General features: G+C 35.3%; 1 non-coding gene across 1 annotated transcript; it reads left to right on the top strand.

The window, feature by feature from the left end:
* Positions 1 to 6,209: 6,209 nt before the first annotated feature.
* Positions 6,210 to 6,316, top strand: LOC112514999. Its single transcript, XR_003069458.1, has one exon. It is a non-coding gene; the product is annotated as a small nucleolar RNA R71 (small nucleolar RNA).
* The last annotated feature ends 1,955 nt before the right edge of the window (positions 6,317 to 8,271 follow it).

The raw sequence follows: 8,271 nt of genomic DNA, 5'->3' as shown, positions 1-8,271 counted from the left end.
CTCAAGGTTGGGATAAAAGAAAATAATCTTCCTAATAAGTAAAGAAATGGGTACTTTAAGCATTGAATAATCAACGCTTATCACACCCCCAAACATAAAGTGTTGCTTGTCCCTAAGCAACCAAAAGACAACTAAAAATGACTCAATGAAACATAGATACAATATTATGGCATTAAGTGCACACATATTACAAAGCATACCATCATGAATATCATAGCCTTTCATAAATCCTTAGCAAACCATTCATAGCCTAACTCTTATGTATGAAYCATATGCTAGCACTAATCTTTTMTTTGTTAAACTCAACACACCTCYTATTTTAGGGTCAATARGACTTATATGRGTTTACTCYCTTTGGATTTTTTCTTCTCTCACATTGCCTTTTTCTTATGCTTCATCATAATTTTTTTTGAATTTTTGACACTTTGTGCTCTTTTTGATGAAAGCATGCACATTGYYCCTATGGTTCATTTTTTTGTGCTTTAAACAAATCCAACTAAGGCAACTTTTTAGAGCTTYGCTCTTTTGTATTGAAGACTTGGTYTTAGTGGAACACCCTCCCCCAAACTTAAAGTGYTGACAATGCCCTCATTGGCTATGTTGGGTATGTAGTGTATAAAGGGTACAARAGGCTTATTTGTGAGAWTGTGAAGAAASGCCWATATCATACCYCTTTGTTATCRGTGTGTGAGTCAAGTTRTGTCCSAAAAARAATGGTGCTAGTTCTAGCAAGAACATATCTACTAGGTGAATGACTAAYAACCTCAGAATTATTTAGGCTATAACTTCAAAGGAAACTATCAATGAACATGCAATCTTGTAAARAAAATAAAATMTAAAAAAATGTAAAATTATCYCAGACTCAWAAATTAAAAAAAATGGAGACTAAAGAAAAGTGATTGAACCTGCCTTACTCCAAASGAGTAGGCTTTGAAGCCTGAGCTACCATCTTCTTCTTCAACTTCTCATTCTCTTCAAACAGACTCTTATTATCCACCTTGATGGCCTTCAGAATGTTCTCACGAAAGTTGATGTTCTCACCTGCTATGAGACTAACAACCTCAGAATTATTTAGGYTATGACATCAAAGGACCTATCAATGAACATGCAATCTTGTAAAGACAATAAATCTCAAAAAAATGTAAAATTATCCCAGACTCAAAAATAAAAAAAAATGGAGACTAAAGAAAAGTGATTGAACCTGCCCTACTCCAAAGGAGTAGGTTTTGAAGCCTGAGCTGCCATCTCCTTCTTCAACTTCTCATCCTCTTCAAACAGACTCTTATTATCCACCTTSATGKCCTTCAGAATGTTCTCACRAAAGTTGATGTTCGCACCTGCTATGAGAMTAAACAAAAGCACCAACCTTTCTACAAAAATAGAGTTGTTATGATTAGTCGATGATAAATAATKTCTAATAAAGCTTATCCAAACATTCTTATCAGATGACAAATTGGCAGCCTTAAAGGTTTTCAACATRAAATAAGTGTAAGGCTCYCAATCAGTCTCAGACATTCCAAGRAAAGTCATGATCTCAACCAAATATGCCCCAAAGRTCGTGTGCAAGAGTGCATCATTATCAGAATCTATGTGAGGTGARARACTGAATAATTTATTTATGGTTTTGTCAAAAGTAGACACCTTTCTTTTTGGCTCTATRGATGTGAAGTTATTGTCATCTAGGATGATTTTATGTTGACAAAAAGKACTAATCCMTTTTTGGTCATCAATGATCAATCCCATAGCTTTTGTGTGCAACTTCAACATATCAACCAACTTCTTTTCTTSATGCAATTCTAGGGTAGATGATATGTTGACAGGCAATTTGCCTTATTYTCCTAAAAAAGCATACTTCAAATRGGATGAGAGTTGTTTCAACTCCAWCTCATGTGGTGATACAATGGATGTGGTGAAGTCTTTCTGCTCACTATTTTCCAGYAGCTTAAATGCAGTAACATCACATRGGWTACCATCATCCTCTCTTAAATCTAACTCCTCAACAATCTCTTCATCTATTTTAACACTATCCTCTTCCTCTAACTTAYAAACCTCTCTAATTSATTCYTCATAACATATTGATTMTATTTCACAAATTCTTGAACACTTTTCCAAATAGTCAGGATGTTTCAAAGAATTGAAAACATTAAATGTGACTTTTTGGTCCTGAAGTCTCATAGTCAGCTCTCCTTTTTGTACATYTRTCAAAGTTCTTCCGGTGGCTAGRAATGGTCTCCCTAAAATAATAGGAATGTCCTTATAGGCCTCAAAGTCTAAGATGATTAAATCTGCCAAAAATATAAACTTGTAAACTTGCACTAAAACATCCCCAACTTTCCCTTAGGGTATRCAATGGATTTGTTGGCCAATTGAAGTGTAATAGTGGTAGGTCTAGCCTCATCGATGCCTAAGGTGTTGAAAACAGATAAAGGCATRAGGTTGATACTTGCACCTAAGTCACACAAAGCTTTCCCAATCTCTTTCCSACCTATAGAACAAGGAATAGTGAAACTTCCTAGGTCTTTAAGCTTAGGAGGTATCTTATTGGTCAGAAGTAYAYTACATCYTTCAGTAAGAGCTACAGTTTCATACTYGRTYAGCTTCTTCTTCTTACTTAGGATGTCCTTGAGAAACTTAGCATAAGTAGGCMTTTACTCKATTGCTTCAACAAGGGGTATGTTGATATGCAATTCTTTAAACACATCCAAGAATTTTTYAAAATGCAGTTCTTCCTTCTGATTCCTCAACCTTTGGGGGTAAGGTACATAAGGAGSAACTGGTTTTATGAAAGCTTTGTTTGAATGTGTTGAGCAAGATGAGTYCTTTTTGCTTTGGGTGGTCTTACTCTCGTGTRGTGTGGATGGGGTTACGGCTYTGGTCTTAGGATCTGCTATAACCTCATTTTGTAATGACTTTTTCCTAGYGGCCTCTTCTKGAAACAGTAAAGGGTAGTCTRATTTTGGGGGGACAGTATTGGTGACCTTAGATGATTGGTTTTCTAATGGTTTTGGTGGTTTTTCAATAACAGGGCCCAATCCTGTAGCATCAGTTTTTGACAAAATTGGTTCAYGATCTTTTTGCATGGCCTCYGTTTATTCCTTCMCACTTCTCAGGGTCATTGCTTTCACATGTTCCTTTCCTAAGGCTCTTGGGACTTCTGTGTTACTAGGCAAAGTACCAAGAACTTTATTGGTCTGATTGAGTGCAAGTTGACTGACCTGGGTTTTCWGATTTCTGATAGCAGCACTTTRTTGATTAAAAAGAGATTGATTCTGAGAGTTTTRTTGGSTTATCAAAGCTTGATTTTGAGCTTAAGCTTGCACAAATAACCCTTTTATCATYGCTTCCAAAGAAGATGATAAATCAGCCTGTGGAGGTGGCTTGTTTTGAAAAGGTGGTTGAGCATTTTGAAAATTTTGGTGATGATTTTGGGAACTACTCGCATGTTGTTGGRGTTGAAAATTAGAGGTTCCTTGCTGCTTATGTGCRGGTGGATTTAAACATGGACTGTTCCAAGAAAAATTCAAGTGTTGTTTCCAACTTGCATTGTAATTGTTGGTATGGGGACCAGATCCATTATGAACAAAGTTTATGGATTCAGAATTATGAGGACAATGTTTATACGAGTGTTCCCCGCYACAACAAACACATTGCAYTGAGAGGACTTTGGAATAGGTGTAGYATGTGATGACCTGAATWTCAGACAACATCGATTGARGTAACTTTTATGTGATTATTCTGTGAAATATGTGATGACATGCATGTTATTTAAATAAATGCATGGATTRTGCGCATATGTGCGGAAATRTGATTWTGTRCRTATATRAGAAGGTGATTAGATTATATATGTGCACATAGAATAAAATGCATAGATGGGTTATTATTATTAAAATATGAAGATATGATATCTTCAAGATTAAGAAAGGGTTTGGTTTTAAAATATTAAAGCCACCGCCCACAGAGTTTTATATTAGTAAATCCCCACCGCCTCTATTAAGAAAYATATAAAGGAGATAAAAGATAAGATYTTATCTTATCTTACTTTTGGGAAAAAATTTAGAGAGAAAAGTGTGAATGTGGCGGTAAAGATTKTTCTTGAAAAGAAATCTTGCAAAAGCGATTGAAAGAATCTGTATTCATTTGAAGTTGTTGTTTGAACCTGCAATCTATGCATTTTAAGGTGAGTTTTTAGCAAATCATTTTAAATGATRTTATTTGAACTGTTGGGTTTTGATAAATGATTTTGAAGATGAATGGCAGAACTGTTCTAACAGTTTGAATCAAGTTTATAAATTTGGGTGTGAAAAACTGTTTTGGAAATAAAGAAGGTTTTGCTTCTTTAAATAGTTGTGGGTAATATCTTGTTTTAAGGATTTAAAGGAGATTTCGAKTTTGGAAATGATATTGAAAGAACTAGTAATTCTTGAGTTTGAAAGTTTTAAGATAAAAYTGTTTTTGAAACCATTGTTGGTTAAAAACTAWAGAGGATATTCATTCAAGATGGTTGTGACTTTGGTCTGTCTTAGTTTGGAATTAATCTATAGATTTTGGTGGATAAAACTACTKAGGCTGTTTCATCAAGACGGTTGTGACWTCGGTCTGTCTTCGTTTGGAACTAATCCATAGATTTTGATGAGAAAATAARGGTGGCATATCAAGGAGAGGTGTACCATGGGATAARGGTGGCATATCAAGAAGAGGTGTACYTTCGGTTATAAGGGTGGCATATCAAGGAGAGGTGTACCTTTGGTTATAAGGGTRRCATTTGTATGTGTGAATATTATAGCTCTTGYTATTATGTCTCTTAAGATTGCAATAGATTTGAGCTTTTACTTCTTTGTGATTTAAGGACTCAAASATGTTGCTCTTATTAGAAATGATARTATTGATGTTATTGAGAAGGGGAAAACTTGGCTTATGGCCAATGGTTTTGGATAAACTCTGTTTTGGAAAAGTGTTTGGTTTATGAGGAACCAGARAGGCTCTAATTGTTTCTTGAAAGGGACCAGAGGGGCTCTGGTTGGTCATCACAATAGAACCAGAAGGTCATGGACGATGATTTGATATTGATAGTCTTTTACTAAAAGTTGTATTTAAACCAGAGGCTCTGTATCTATTACATARGAGCTCTGTGGCAAAGTTATACCTTAAAAAATGTTCAWAAGATTTTATACTCATTTTAACTTAGAAACTTTTCTTACAAGGAAAGACAAACTAGTAGGGCTCTGGTTGGCCTGCGCGTTGAGCCAGAAGGCCTCTGGTTGGTCTTATGTTTTTGAGCCAGAAGCTCTGACTAGTAGAACCAGACCTCTGGACATACTAAAACATGTTAATGATCGCTTTTATACTTGAGAAAACTATTCTAACTACCTTTAAGTGTTTGAATACATACATTATGAAAGATTTACTTGAGTAAGAGCTCTGGTTGGTATAACCAGAAGCTCTGGTCATGTTGCTTATGGAAATATTTTCTAAGTCTAGTCTTAAGGACTAGAGGACCGATGGACTAAAACAGGTTATGGATTTACTTCTCATTATGTGAAATRATTTATCTAAATAATGTTTTCGTGATTTTCACCCTGCAATTACATGGAAAAAGGGATCTCACTAGACCTTAAAGTCTAACCGTCATTTTGTGCTCCAAATATGTATTGTAAGAACTGCAGATTATAATGATAGTAAGAAAAAAGGGAAAAATATGATTTGTTTCCCTATATGCATAGCTATATGAAGATCAAGGRATGTGTTTTGATCTAGAATGATATGTAACATGTAGTAYAAGAGCATGTATTTGGAATTTTTGGATTGTGTATTTTGTAATATAGTTTTTGTACTTTGGACCTTTGTGGGATTAAACATGTATTCTCTRAATGAATTATATGTTRTATGCAATGTGAGTTATGGGGTGTTTCATAGTAACAACTGGCTGCACTCCTTGGCCAGAAGTAAGGTTTTTAAGCATGGYGGCCATTGAAGTGAGTTGTGCTGTTAATGCAGTGTATGCATCTACATCATGAATTCCARCAGTCTTCTTTTACGGTTGAGCACGTGGATCAGCCCAATGTYCATTATTTTCYKAAATCTTTTTAAGGATCTCGTACCCTTCATTGTAGGTACAAGTTGTAAAGKCCCCTCCTGCAGTCGYRTCGAGCATCTGTTTAGCCATGGGACTTAACCCATTGTAGAATGCCTCGAGTTGAATACAGTAGGGAATGCCATGGTGTGGGCATTTCCTTAACAACTCTTTAACCTTCTCCCATGCATCAGGAACAGCTTCATCGTCCATTTGTTTAAAAAGACAGATTTCATTTCTGGACTTAGCGTTCCTTGTGGGTGGAAAATATTTTCGCAAAAAAATTTCAACCATATTACTCCATGATGGCACATAACCCGGTGGTAATAAGTTAAACATGCTTTTACTCGATCCCGAAAAGAAAATGGAAATAAAGTGAGTCTTAAAGCGTCGTTATACATTCCCGCGATCAAGAAAGCATCAGTGATTTCCATGAAATACTTTAAATGTGARTGATGGTCTTTCGATGGTAATCCGACAAATTGTCCATTTGTTTGAAACATGTGAAACATGATCGGTTTTAGTTCGAAAGGGAGGGCTATCATTTGTGGCCTAACAATCCCGGAGTTTAACTGCTCAAATCAGGGATAACATAGTCCATGATTCTTCCATTTTTAGAATTTGCCAGATTAATGATGTTTGGAGTTTGCGCTCTTGGTTGATCATTATTTTCCAATTCCGTATCACCCTTACCTAAATTATTATCATTGTGTGAGTGTCCTTGTGGAAAGTTCTGAAATGGTGGTATTGGTGCAAAAACAGGCGGATGATTTTCCAAATGCGGCATATCTGGAATGATCGGGGGAGGTAACACCATGTTGGGAGGGAGTAGAGCAAAAAAATACTCTTCGTGCCCTTCTTCTTTGATGGAATGTTCTCTCGATATTGGGATCAAAATCGAGAAACTTCCCGCGGTGTATCGATGGCATACGCCACTTTCAAAATGATTCAAACAGTACTAGAAAAATCAAATCTTTTACTTTACTCTTTAAAAAGAACTTTAAGCTTGCCAATCCCCGGTAGCGGCGCCAAAAAATTGGTAGGTTATATCGCACACCTTTAGACAAATGAATTGAACCACAAAGCAAGTATACAATATGGCTAAATATCGTCTTTCCAAGTAATAAAGTGGTAAAATACCGGTTTATCGTCCACAGAGATTGTAGCAAAAGCCTAATAAGTGTCTAATGAAATAGATGATTTTAGATGATGAAATTGAAGACTTCAATTTGATTCTGAGTTAACAATGATAATTCAACAGAATATAAAGGGTAACATGGGTGTAAGACTTGCAGTGAAATGTAAACACAAATTCCAGCAGACAATGCAGTAAGCCAAAACTAGTTCCACCATCTATTTTSAAGGTATTCCTCTCAGGTTTCACCTTTGCACTATATTATAGCTTTCAACTCATATCTCTATGTGGTATTCGGACCAGGGATAGTGACAAAATGGTGTCTTCAAAATACATGGATAAACAAATCTCTTTGTTAAAAATCACTATTTCGACCCGATTCCCATATCATTCAAGTTGGCATGTGTTGTAGATAGTTCATATCTGAATCTACCATACTTTGACACATTTAAAGAGTGACCAACCTGTCAGGAGTTAAGTTTAAAAGACATAAATGACAAGTCTCCTTGTCGATAACTTTCTTAAGTCTACTTCTCATATCATTCAATGACTTATCTCTAAGACCATGACACTTTAACACTTTCAAAGTGATCAACTCGTCAAGAAGTGTACTTGGTTTTTATAAAACTTGAATGAAATAGTGGAACATTGTTATTGTGAAACAACATCCACTTTCATTCGGTTTAACATTTCACATTTTATCTTACACCCAAGCTAACGAAATTAGCTACTCATTACGGAAAATAAATGACATGAAATATRAAGAACAGAAAGTAAAGACATAAATATAAATGACGAAAAATAAATGACTGAAAGTAAGGAGCGAAAATTAAATGACAAAAAAAATAAATAAAGTAAGAACAATGCTGCAGCAACTCATAATGAAGAACAATATTTAAAGAAAATTCAAGAACTAACTTCCATATGCATAAAAGCTACAGAACTGAATGTTTAGTATTTGTGAGATGATTCTAAGGAAGCAACAAAGGCCCCTATTTATACAAAAGACCTAAGGATCAAGACAAAAGTATTGGAAACCAACATATTTCAAAAAGGAGAGACAAAA

Source organism: Cynara cardunculus (assembly GCF_001531365.2).
Source record: "Cynara cardunculus var. scolymus isolate 2C chromosome LG 6, CcrdV1, whole genome shotgun sequence".
Lineage (NCBI taxonomy): Eukaryota > Viridiplantae > Streptophyta > Magnoliopsida > Asterales > Asteraceae > Cynara > Cynara cardunculus.
This window is presented reverse-complemented; position numbering and strand designations above follow the sequence as displayed.